Here is a 13093-nt window from a genome sequence, read left to right on the forward strand (position 1 = left end):
TTTGTAGAGGCTAAAAACCTTTGTGCCGCAATTCCTGCTATCTCATTGCAGGCACATTTTAATGCTTTGATAGACTGAACCAAGTGTAAGGAACTGAAACTGCATTAGACATCTGCTGCCGGATACCTTGTGTGCAGTTTCTGTTGGGAAGAATATGCTGAACACTTCTTTGTGTTTATGTCTGTATGTAGATGTGTTCTTTCCTACAAATTTGCAGCTGCAGGGCAGTAATGCTTATGTAACTCAGCAAGGCCAACAGTGACCGTATCAAAAGACCCGGTGGGCAAAGTGCAATACTCCCTGCAGTGAGAAGCAAGAACACCAAGAGCAGGTGGGAAATGGAGAGTTTGAAAGAGGACAACCCAGAAGAGATGTACAAGGATGATGCAATGCAGTCATCCAGATAGCCACACCTGTATCGTGTTATTAAGGGATTGAGTGTAGTGATTATAGCAATGGAGCTGGACAGGTATTGGCGTGAAAAAGCAGCAAAGAACCAGGAAAGGAGATGCTGCACTGCTTCATTTTTTTCTGGGGGAAAAAAAAAGCCTTTCACTGAGATGGCACCATTCTTGCAGTGTACAGTGGAAAATGGCACACCCAACCCACTGGCCTGCCAGCCCCAGAGGTGTCACTCATGGATAAGAGAAATTCCTTTTTCTTTTAGCAGAGATGCCTGTGAGGTAGCAAAAGAGAATAGTAGGGATTAGGAACCCTTTTGTAATTTCTCTCCTATGGTGATCTCCTTCCTTCCCGTGGCCCCTCTGGCTGTTTCCACATTCTAATGTACTTAAGTGATTTTCTAGTTACTAAAATGTTCTGAGAGCCTCACCCTTGGTAATTCATGATGCCTCCTTTCTTTCATCTATCCCCTCAAGGACATAATAATAACAACCCTTTATCTACCACGCTGCTAGATCTCAAGGACTTAACAGAGACTCACATTGTCTTTCTTTAGCAGGTTGTAGGAGAGGTGGTATGACTTTTCCAGGTGACCATCTGGGAACTAGCTTAGTCAGAAACAGCAGCCTGATCTCCTTAGTTGAGGGCTCTAGTGTCTGGGCAGCACTGCATCAGAGTTGATTTGCTTCAGATACTGATTTTTTGACTCTCTGAGCTGCATCCCACAATCTACCTATGGCCAAGACGTACACGTTCCACGTCCCTCAGAGAGTTGGAGGAAAGGAGGGCACCTGGGAGCAACCAACCTGTGGATGGCAAATGGCAGTGTCTCCGCAGAGCCTGCACATGACTGTGCTCAGTTTGCAGCTTGGTCCTGGGGCAACCTGGCAATGCTAATAACTTCAGCATTCCCAGCTGGCCCGCTTCCCTCCAGAGCTGGGGATCCGGGATTACCCAACAGCCCCCCTGGGATAGCCTCGTGTGGGAGCCATGCTCAGCAGCCATTCCTTGGCCACTCCTGCTCTGAGTCCTTCCAAATGTGCTCCCTTTGTTCATGTTAAGACTTCTAGCAAGAACCGTGTTCCCCAAGGCGTTTCCCACGTTGGCCATGAGCTCCTCACATGGGCCAAAGACAGTGCTGTGGATCCTGTCCCCATGCTCAGGTCACTCCCACGTTTTAGCCCAAGTTACTAGTCAGCCTGAAGGTTTCAACTGCCATAAAACCAGGCAAAGCCCTGCCACAGCCCCACAGGCAGGAAATACTTGAATTTACGGCTCCTCTTTTCTGTGTGATCATGATCTGAGCCGGTGTTTAAGCTCCTTTCTTACAGCTGGCACCGAGGAGCTTAAGAAGAGATCTGGAATGGGAGATTGTCCTGGAAGATCAGGTTTTTCTGATCTTTGCTGGTCAATGTCCTTGCCAGTCAGCTGCTGCCCTGACCTCTGGCTAAGCTCCTAAAACGGCACCCCCAGAGCTGGTCCCACTCTTAGGGGAGAAGCCCTTGGCACAGTGTTCCCCTTGCACTTGTACCAGCTCTCTGACGACGGGGCATATTTGTACGGGTGGAATCGTGTCAGAGGAGTCTGCACCACTTTAGCTGTTGTATAAGTTAGCAGAAGAATTCAGTCTCCCAGGCTCTCTTTAAAAGCTCACTCGCAATAAATTCCATTGAGATAAAAAAGCATCATAATGTTCAGGAGATGGTATCTGAGTCTGTTCCAGCAAGAAGCATGTGGTAGATGCTATCTCTGCTCAGGTATGCTGCAGGGGAAAAATACAGAACCCAACTCCTCCAGTTTGCATATGAAGGAAAGTTAAATTATATGGCAGAAGTGGACAAGCAGTCCACACAATAACCCAGCGTGGTGAGGGTTGCTGTGAAAAGGCCAGCTTCAGTGTGTTACATTGACCTCAAACAATAACCCTAATTGTGCTTTTAATCTAATGAATAAAAGCTAATTAGGAGTCATTGGGTTTCCCCTGTGGGCCAGCTTCTCTTGAGTGCATTTCCCAGCAATTTACAGCTCAGCAGAAACCAGCTAAAGGACACAACCATGAGAAGGATGTTTCCTGCTTGTCAAGGAATGGTAGGCAAGGCTTTACCCTTGCTGACAGGTTTGCTCTGTGAGTATGAATACCACCAGGATGGGTAATAAGCAGATCAAGGAGTGGAGTGAAATATGTTGCCTTTGTTTCTATCTCGGCTGCTAATTGTTTACCGTCTGCTAGGACATGTCCTGGCAGCCCCCACACATTACCTGGAAAAAAGCGTTCCTAGATTTGTTACCATGAAAGGAAACTTTGTGGTGTGCGTGCAATGGAAACTCGCCTGGGGCAGGCTCAGGGCCCCAGCCCCCAGCCGGCGGGCGAAGCCCCGAGCTGGACGGGGACGGTGCTTGCTCGAGGCCTCCCTGTTTGCTGCCCTACAGCCAGCTATGCTGACGGAGCATGGAGGAGGAGAGGGACCACCACCAGCCTCGTCCCTTTTAGCTGTAGGACGGCCCAAGGCAGTAACGGAGCCAGCGGGGCAGAGGGCTGACTCGAGGGGAGTCCAAGGGTGAGTAATCTCTGCATAGTCCTTTTCCCCCTCCACAGTGGGTTCTGCAAATGGCAAAGCCAGGCTTTGCCCTGCCTTTAGGACCCTGCAGGCAGACAGCCTCCATCAGCAGCTTAAAGAGAGTCCTGTGTCAATGCCACGTGGGCCTGGAGGCTCTCGACAGGCCCACGTCGAGAGCCCCTTTTTCTTATCGAGGAAGAGGGTGATACTCATCTTGGCTGGTGCCCCCAGCTGTTTGCAGAGCACCAGGCTGCAGCAAGGTGCTGACCCTGCTCCGTCTGACGTTTCACAAGCCACCTCCACCGGTGAGAAGCTTTCTTAACCACGATCTGCTCCCCACTCCCTCTTTCCTTTGTTTGAGCCCCGCTCTGCCCGTTTCAGTGCCGAGGAGGTCCCCAGACGGGAATGACTCCCAGTGAATCAGTGCTGCGAACGCAGCCAGTTCGCATGCTGTTACTCATCTGTTGGCGTAGCCTCAGCCGAGGATGGTGAGTGCACGGTTGTAGGGTTCTCTCTGCTCTGCTCCAGTGATCCAAGACCTGTCTGGTGCTGGCCAGTCGTTCAACAGATCATTCAAGCTCTTTCCCCAGCTTCTGCTGCAGGTCCTTCACCCTCGCAGCCACCCCGGTGCTGCGACCGCCCAACGTACGGTCAGCTCACCGAACCAAAGGCGCTCTCAGCACTGCGTTTCTGCTGCTGTCTTTTAGCAGTAAAGACACTCAATCACTGGTGATCGCAACCAGCCTTCTCGCCAAGGACCTGCTCAGCCCCTCCACACCTGCCCGGGGACGAGGAGCCCATTGCCGTGAGCCCAGCGCTGTGAGCAGTTCTGCTCCTCTTACCCCGAAAGGGCTCTCCAGTTAACGTCGTGGCTTGTACTCTTCAGTCGAAGATGGGCATCCCCTGATTGAAGGGGTGAGCCACGCAAAGCAGGGGAACGACCACACAGCCGCTCAGGCTGGGGAACAAAACACAGCCGGACAAATCAGTGCTTGTTTTACCCAAGACAAAAGAATCTCCTTTGTGTCTGAGCAGAGCCAAACTGCCAAGCTATCATGAATGTATTTAGCTGTATCTCTACAGCAAGTTCCAACCTTTGGAGTTTCCCACGTTATTTTTTTTCAGTGTTTGTTTTCCAAATAACAAGCAGCTCTTGAATTTCCTAATCTCTCATTTTGTTAGTGTGGAAAGATGATCACACCCTGTCTGTTTGTTCCTCTCGCCGCCGCTGAGCCCGGCAGAGCAGCCAGGCTCTTTCCCATGCACATACACTTTCCCATGCCGCCCTTAGGTAACAAGCAGCGGCTCCTGCTTTCATTCCTCAGCCCACACCCGCTGCACCTACAGCGCCTGCAGGCCAGGCCTGCGAGCTGTGCACAGGCACCCGCTTGGGGACAGTGGTGATGCTGGCGGAGGGGTGAGGCAGAGACGCCCGCGCTCCGGGAAGGGCAGGGCTGTCAGGGACCTTTAGCTCCCGTCTGCCTTGTTTTTCTCCCTGCTCTGAGGTGGGACCAGTTAGGCCAAAGGACCCGAGAGGGTGGATGTGCTCAACGTGTTTTTAGAGACAGGGACTGCAGCAGCCCCCCGCGACACCTCCACGGGCTTTGGTGCCCTTCCACTTCGCCGGGGCGGTACGGGGAAGCAATGGGAACGCAGCCCCGTGCGCTGTGCCGTCCTAGCGCTCTCCCCGGGGGCGAGCGCTCCCGCCCGGCTCCGAGCTTGGCCACCTTGGGGGGCGGTTCGGCATGGCGCGTTCCCAGGGGGATCGGGGTTCCCAGGGGGATCGGCCGGGCTCCCAGCTCCTCGGCTCTGCTGAGAGCAGCCCAGAGAAACCTCTTAACAGGAGACGAAAGAATCATCTGCTCAGAGCATCCTTCTGGCCACGGGTAGCGTCTGAGGCCTGTTCTGTTCCCGTCCCGAGCTGCCCTGCTGGCGCCCCGAGCCGCGCGCGAGCCCCCTGCCCGGCCGTGGCCCGGGGCCGCGTTGTCCCACATGGTCGTAGCTACTTGGCTGCTCGATGATCCGCTCTTGGCACGCGGTTTTATGAAGACTTTAACAAGACTGAAACGGCCGGTGCCTCCCGAGAGGTTCCCAGCCGTAAGCCCCCGGCCGGGCTGCCCCCCGCGAGACCGCCGGCCCGCGCCCAGCGGCGGGCGACGCTCCCGCTCCCTGCTCGCCCCCCGCCTGCCCCGCAGCGCTCCGGGCTGAAGCGCGCAGCTCCGCCTTGGAGCGCTAATGATTTTCTGCACATGAGTTGAGAAAGGAGAACAAAGCCGGGCTGGCAGCTGGGTGGCTGGCGGGAGGCAGTTACCTGCCCGGGCTTGGCACGCGCTGCGCGGCTCCGCGCTCTCGCCTGGGGCGCAGCTGATCCCCCTGATAGGCAACAGTAATCATGAGATTCATCTCTGGAGTCAGCTCTCTTTTCTGTCTTTTTTTTTTTTTTTTAACCCAGATAACCGTGTTCAAGCCGGTCAGCGCAGGGAAGAGCACGTGCTTGTGATACAACTCCATTCCTGTTTCGTTGCACCGTGTCGTGTAGACAAGGGGCCAGCTAGGCAGGGTCTGTGCGGGGGACGGGCAGCGAGTGGCTGCCCGCGGTCCGGTCGGTGACGGTCTCCGCTGCCGGCGGGCCTCGGCGCCACAGGGGCAGCGCCGTCCGCTGGGGACGAGCAGTCCGGGAGCCAGGCTGCTTCCTTCCTTCCTCGCCGCGCGGCGTGGGGGCTGAAGGGTGCAGGAGCCCGCAAACTCCGCCGTCGCAGCCGGGCCGGAGGGTTGCAGGTCCTGGGAAAGCAGCCCACAGTCCTCCCCCCGTGGTCTCCTCTGGCTGCTCTTGTTGGGCCCTGCTGCTTGGCTTTTCCCCGTGTCGGGAGAGCTGCGGGTGGTATCTCAGCTCTGCCGAAGCGGCGTGATGCACGTCAGCGCCCGAGGGGCGGCTGCCGGCAGCGGGCTGGGGCTGGCGCACGGGCGAGCTCTGCCCCGTCCCTTCCCGTGAGCGAGCTGCCCGGTGGCACGTGGAGCGGGCACTGTCCCGCAGCCCCTGCTCGCCCTCGGGAGCGGGTTCTCCTCAGGGCCCTCGTCGGCCTTTCAAAGGAGGAGGAAACACGAGTGAGTTGGAGGGGCTGTGCTGGGGGGAGGAAACCCGCCGGGGTCTCCGGAGAAGAGACGGCGGCTGCCCTGGCCGAAGGAGGCCGCACGGGGACGGACTGAGCGGGCAGGAAGGCCGAAGACGGGCTCCGCGCGGCGATGCTGCCGCTGAGCGCGCGCCCCGCGCCCCGGGCCGCCAGCCCCAGCCCGTCCCGGGCCGGCAGCCCCGGCGGCCGCGGTGGCGCTGGGCTCCAGCCGGCGCGCGGCCCTGCTCGCATGGCATGGGGACGCGCGGAGCTCGTGCCGGGAGCCGGCGGGGACGCGGCCGCTGCCCCGCACCCTCTGCCACGGCGCCCGCCTGCGCGGCACCAGGCCAAACCTGCCGCCGGGCCCCGGCGCCTCGCCGTAGCCTTGCTGCTTCCCACCTGCCCCCGAGAGCAGCCCCCACCCCGCACCCCGGCACCGGAGAGGGGCGGGGGCTGCTGGGGCGGCACGAAAGCAGGCGTCTGGGGCGCGCAGGGGTGGGGGAATGTGCGGGGGCGTTCGGGGCATGGGAACGCGCGGGGGCATTAGGGGCACGTGGGGGGGCTGGGGGGCACGGGAATGCGCGGGGGCATTAGGGGCGCGCGGGGGCGTTGGGGGCCGCGGGAACGTGCGGGGGCATTAGGGGCACGTGGGGGGGCTGGGGGGCGCGGGAATGCGTGGGGGCATTAGGGGTGTGCAGGGACGTTGGGGGCCGCGGGAATGCGTGGGGACATTAGGGGCGCGCGGGGGCGTTGGGGGCCGCGGGAACGCGCGGGGGCGTTGGGGGGCGCGGGAGTGCGCGGGGGCATTAGGGGCACGTGGGGGGGCTGGGGGGCACGGGAATGCGCGGGGGCGTTAGGGGCGCGCGGGGGCGTTGGGGGCCGCGGGAACGCGCGGGGGCATTAGGGGCGCGCGGGGGCGTTGGGGGCCGCGGGAACGTGCGGGGGCGTTGGGGGCGCGCGGGGGCGTTGGGGGCCGCGGGAACGTGCGGGGGCGTTGGGGGCCGCGGGAACGCGCGGGGGCATTAGGGGCACGTGGGGGGGCTGGGGGGCGCGGGAATGCGCGGGGGCGTTAGGGGCGCGCGGGGGCGTTGGGGGGCGCGGGAATGCGCGGGGGCATTAGGGGCGCGCGGGGGCGTTGGGGGCCGCGGGAACGCGCGGGGGCATTAGGGGCGCGCGGGGGCGTTGGGGGCCGCGGGAACGCGCGGGGGCGTTGGGGGCCGCGGGAACGCGCGGGGGCGTTAGGGGCACGTGGGGGCGTTGGGGGGCGCGGGAGCGCGCGGGGGCGTGGGGGGCGCGTGGGGGGCCGTTCGGGGGCGCGGGAGCGCGCGCCGGCGTCCGGGGGGCGTTGGGGCGCGCGGCGGACGCTGCCGGAGCGTTGCAAACGCTGCGCGAGGGCGCCCTCCGCTGGCGGAACGGGGCGCGGCAGGGCAGCGCGGGCGGCGCCAGCAGCGCGCAGGGCCCGGCGGCGGCAGGAGGGCGGCCGCGGGGTGCGCGGGGCGGGCAGGGGTGCGCGGGGCGCGCAGCCCGCTGGCACCGTTTCCTGCAAAGGGCCCCCGCGGGGTCGCGGGCGCGCTGGGCGCGGGGGCCTGCTGCCAGCACCCCACGGAGATGCAGGGCAGGGACGGCGGCGCCGGCGAGGCTTCGTGCATCGCGTCGGGGCCGCCTGCGCCTCTCGGTGCTGACGCCTCCGGCGGGACGCCGCGGTCCCCAGCAGGGTGCGAGGGTGGTGGGTGGCCTCCTGCCCCTCGCGCTGCGTGCGGCAGCCCCACGGCCGGGCAGGCAGCGCCTCCTCCTGCTCCCAGCGCCGGCGGCACCTCGCCGGGTGCCAGCGGAGGGAAGCCGGGCCTCCGAGTAGAGCGGTGATGTTGCTGGGGCTGGCGCCGCGCCGGCAGAGCGGAGCCCTCCCCACGGGCAGAGCTGGCCCTCTCTGGTGGAGAAGGGTGGGGGGGGGGTGAGCAGGCACACGAGTGTGAGCGCGTGCACACGTGTGTGCAGGGATGTGCACGCGGGTCCGTACGCAGTACTGGCTCGTTGCTACAGATGGCACCACTCGCTGCGCCGCGAGGCTCGCAGGGAAGCATTCCCTGTGGCAGCCGGGCTCTGCCCTCGGCGCGGCCGCGGGGCTTCTGCGGTGGCTGCCCCTGCTCTGCCGCCGGCCGCGCGCGCAGGCTGCGGGGCACCCACCGCCGCGTGGCGCGGCGGGAGCGCGCAGAGGCCCGGCCGAGCGGTGCGCGAGCGGCACCGGGCTCCTTCCCGAGCGATTCCCGTCTGGGGACGCCCTCGGCGCCCTCCCGCCGAGCCCCAGCCCCGCGCACCGCTGCGCTCCCGGCCCATGGCTGCACCAGCCCCTCCGGCGGCGGGTCGGACCCTCGGCCCCGGGCGCCCCGCAGGGCCCCGCTCCCCACGGCCGAGGCGCTTCGGCCTCTGCCGGCAACCAGCTGTCAGAAATAGGCCCACGGGCCGAGGTGGCAACGTGCCGGGAGGCAAACGCGGGCGCTGGCGGAGCTGCTCAGGGCAAGGGCCCTCCGAGGGAAGGGGCCAGGCCAGGCTGCAGCCCTGCCAGCGCGTGCACCGCCGAGCCGGAGCGAGACGGTCCCGGGCCCGGGAGGCGCCTCGCTCCTGGGGCTGGGGAGACCCGGGTGCTCCGGCCCGGAGGAGGCTCGGCGCCCTGGGTGAGGGCAGCCGGGGGCTGCTCAGCCGGCCCACGGGACGCTGAGGCTCTGGCGGCCCCCAGTGCCAGCGGGGCCAGCCGGGCGCTCCCAGCCGCCGCGGGTGCTGCCGCGCCGCCCCCGCGCCCCGCTGAGTCAGCCCCAGCGCGTTCCCGGGCAGGAGAGGACACGCACGCTGCGCGGCCGCTCCTCTCCGCTCTCCGTCATCCCCGCTCGCTCCCACGCCTGGGGCCGGGGCGGCCTCCGCTCCCCCAGCCGAAACTTGCCCGCCGGTAATGACAGGGCAGACGAGGGCTTCAGAGGAGCTGCATTCCTCCCGGCCGCGCCTGGGAAACTGCTTTCACCATCACCCAGCTCCTGAGAAGTAACTTGGCAGCTGCGAGGGGCGGCGGGGGGCCGGGGGCAGCGTGGGCTGCCGTCGCCCCATCCCCGCTCGGAGCCCCGACGGAGGCGGGGGGGCTGAGCTGGGCCGGCGGCCCCTGCCCCGCTTCGGCTGGGGACGGCTCCCCGAGCGCCCGCCGGGCCGGGGCTCGGCCCAGGCCCCTTCCCCGGCGCCCCGGTGCCTCCTCAGACCCTTCCCTCCAGGGCCGAGGGGCCGTTTCAGCCCACGGCGCTTCTGTCCGCCCAGAAACAGCCCCGAGCCGATGTTCCCCACACCACCGACAGCGGATTATTGTTATTATTATTGCTGTTACTACCCACCAAAGCCCTTGGGACCCGCTCTGGCCCTGCTGGGGAAGGACTCGAGTTGCTCCTGTCCCCGGGGCTTTCCCTGCCCGCCGCGCACGGAGACGGCGGGAGCGGGGTGACGGAGCCGGCCTCGCCGCACGGCCCTCGCCGGAGCCGCCGGCACGACGGACCCGCAGCCGCCACCGCCGCCTTTCCTGTCCCGCTCCCTCCGCTGGGGCCCCGGCGATGGGCTGCCATCGTGGGGACGTGGGGACGTGGGGCCCGGCCGCGCTGCTGCAGGCCCCGTGCGGCGCACGCGGCAGCCTCCCGCATCGAGCGCCGGCGAAAGCGGCGGCAGAAACACGAGCCTTGACCGCAGCCGGCCTGCGCCCGGCGCACCTCGGTGCCACCTCGGTGACCTGTGCCTACAACCAGGGCCGTGGCCGGCTGCAGCCCGGCCGGCGCGGCGGGCATGCACCGCGCGGTGCGGTGCCGCGGCTCGGGCTGCCCCGCGCGCGCCCGGGGCTGCCACCCGCCTCCCCTCCCCGCGGCTCCCGGCATCGGCTCTGCAGCGTCCCGGCGCCGTCGGCCGCGGCCGGGCCGGGGGCAAACAGCTCCCCGGGGTCGTTTTGGCCTCGCGCGCTTCCCGCCAGCTGCTGGGAACGAGCTGCGTCAGCAGGACTCTCCGGCCAAGGTGTTTTGCAAGCGGGAGGGAGCGATCGGTTTCCTTATTAGGCAGCGAAGAGGCGGCGGCCGGGGTGCGGCAGAGCCGGGCGCCGCGGCGCGGGGGCCGCGGCAGCGCCTGCAGCGCCGGCGTGGGAACGCGCCGCCGCCCGGCTGACGGCAGCCCGGCGCTGGGCATGGGGGCAGCAAGCCGCGGCAGCGCCGCCGCAAAGCGCCCGCGTCAGCTGAAGTGACATCCCGGCTGACGCCCGCGGGGTTTACCCACCGCCCTGCCTCCTCCCGGGGACGGCTGGGGTCGGCGGCGGCCGCCGGGCAGCCCCTGTCCCCTCCAGCCAAGAGCCCCCGGGCTCCGGAGGGATCTTTATTCTCGGACCCGCGGGGTTTCAGCCAGCCCCGGCCCCAGCCTGCTGCCCGGTCGGGGTGCCTCGGCCTCCGGCGCCGGCCCGTGGGGCAGCCGGGCTCCCCCGCGCCTCCCGAATCCTGCCCTTGCTGCCGGTTCGAGCCGGACCTTGCTGGCCCTCGCCGGGGGCCCGGAGCTGCTGCCGGGGCGCGCGAGGCTGAGCCGCGGCGCCGGCCGGCGGGAGACGGCAGCAGGCGCCAGGGCAGCGGGCAGCAGCTCGGCGCCCGGCCCGGCCGCGAGCCCCCGGCGGTGCCCGCGGAGAGGGGGCGCAGGGGGCAGCCGGGAGGCACCGGCCCTGGGCTGCCGTCTGCCCGCGGCCCAGCGCGTCTGCGGCGGACGGGTGCTTTGCTCTCGGCCTCGTACCCAAAAGGAGGGACGGTGGCTAAGCTGTTTTCCAGCTGGATCCCCAGGGCGAAGCCTGCTCGCGTGCCGCCCGGCGCAGCGGGGTAGGCCGCGCGCGGTGCCCCTGCGCCCCGCGGCGCCGGGCGAGCCTGGGGGCAGCGCGAGCAGCCCGAGCGCTCTGCGCCGCCGCTGTCCCGGCCGTGCCCGCCAAGCCCCCCCCCTTCCCGGGACCCCTGCGTCCGCGCAGCAGGCCCCGGCCCCGCGACCCACGGCCGGCTCCCGTCGCGGCTGAGCAGCGAGGCGCAGGCGGGCGCCGCGGCCAGGTGTTTTGCAAGCGGCAGGTCTCCGGGGCATTGGGCACGGTGCCGGGGCAGGGCCGGGACCCGTCAGCCGCGCGGGAAGGAGCGCTGGCCCGCGGCCACTGTTTGGCCCTCGGGGAGCTGCTGCGCGTGGGCAGGGAGCGAGCGTGCCGGGCCGCGGGGCAGGGAGCGGGCCGCGGCAGAGGCTGGGGCGCGCGGGGCTCTGCTCACACCTGCAGGTTTTGCCTCGTAAGTGAAACGCAAACCGGAGCAAGGCAGAAGCTGACGAAGGCGTTCAGCCTGCCCTGCCCCTTCTCTCTGCCCGAGCCGGCGGCTGCGTGACAGCCCGGCTCTCTCGCCCTCCTCGTTTCTGCAGCAGTTACCCCCACATCCCCTCTGCCTTTGCCCCCGTGTCCGTGAGAGGTGGATTCAGCCCGGTGTCCTCTCTGCCCGGCACGCTAGCGCAGCGCAGCAGATGCCTGAGCTGCTTGCAAGCCGGGCTGGTGGCGGCAGGGCTGGGCTCCCCCGGGCAGGGGCAGGGGCCGGGGGGACGCGGAGGCCCAGCCCGGGCCGAGACGAGGGGGCTGCGGTGCATCGCGCCCCGTTGCGCGTCGACGGCCTGGGGCCGTGCGTGGGGCCCGCGGCAGGAGGCTGTGCCGCCCCTCGCAGCCCGTCCGGCGGAGCCCCGCGCCCGCGCGCCCGGCACGGCACCGTTGTACAGGCGGGAGAGGGCCAGATCGGGGCCTCCCACCTCCGGAAACCCTCCCTGTGCGAGCGCAAACCCTCAGCCCCGTGCAAACAGGCCCTGCCGCGACCGTCCCACCAGCCAGGGCAGCGAAGCCCCGCCGGACCCGCAAGCCCTCCTGCAAACGTCGCTGCTCGTCCGCAGCGTCTCCCGGCCGCGGGGGCAGCGCTGGGGCCAGGGGCTGGGCACGCCGCGGCACGGCGGAGCTCGCTGCCCCGCGCCCGGGGCTGCCGGAGCCGGCTCTGCCCGGCTGCTCGCCTGAGCGTTACCCCAGGGCTCGGCTCTGCGGGCAGCCGGGCACCCAGGACGCACGCCGGAGCGGCGCTGTCTCTGCTCGGCGAGGGCGGCAGGCGCGGTGCGACAGCCCCGGCACAGGCCCCGCTGCCCCCTTCCCGCGCCACCCGGCGCAGCTCTCGGGCCCGGCAGCGTGACCGAGCGGCGGCAAACCGCAGCCCAAGGGACGTGCCCGGCCAACGGCACGGCAAGCGCGGCAGCCGACGGGGCGGCCCAGCCGGTGCGATCCCCGGCACGGCCCGCGCCGTGGCTCCCACTCGGCCCTCGGCTCGCTGCGCCCGCTGCCGGCGGAAACCGAATGCAAAAACCCGTCGTGGCTCTCCCTGTCCTGGCTCTTTTGAGTGCCTGGGTTGCTCTCGCCGCCCTGTCCGGGCCTCTCTGCAGCCGAAAATCCCCTCGGCTTTGCTCCCCGTCACTAAGCAGGCAGGGAGAGCGGCCCCGCAGGCCCAGAGACGCCTCCGTCCTTGCAGGCGAGGGGCTCAGCTGTCCCCAGGCTGAGCAAGGCCGTAACGCGGGCGCGTGTGGGGTGACCGGCGTCACCGTCTGCTGCATCCCGATGACCTGGGGCCTGTGCGGGGACAGGTGTCAGATCCAAAGGGTGTCACAACCCCGCCGGTCTCAGCCGCTGCTCCAGGCGAGGGCTGGGGCTGTCTGGGCTCCAGCGACCCCGGACATGTGGGTGTTTGTTTAATGCCTGGGCTGTAACGCGAGCGGACAGAGCGGCCCCGGGTGCCGTCGCGGCTCTTCCCCCCGGCCGCGGGGAAGCTGGATCCCTCCGCGCGCGGTGCCGGGAGAGGGGGCAGACGGGAGCGGGGCCGCCAGCCCGGCCGGCGCCTGCTCTCCAGCCCGGCAGCTTCGCGGGGCCAGGCCGGGCTGAGCCCCGGTGCTTAGATCTCTCCTGGCACCTCGCGGAGAGGAGAG

The sequence above is a fragment of the Struthio camelus genome, chromosome 25, assembly GCF_040807025.1.
Source record: "Struthio camelus isolate bStrCam1 chromosome 25, bStrCam1.hap1, whole genome shotgun sequence".
Lineage (NCBI taxonomy): Eukaryota > Metazoa > Chordata > Aves > Struthioniformes > Struthionidae > Struthio > Struthio camelus.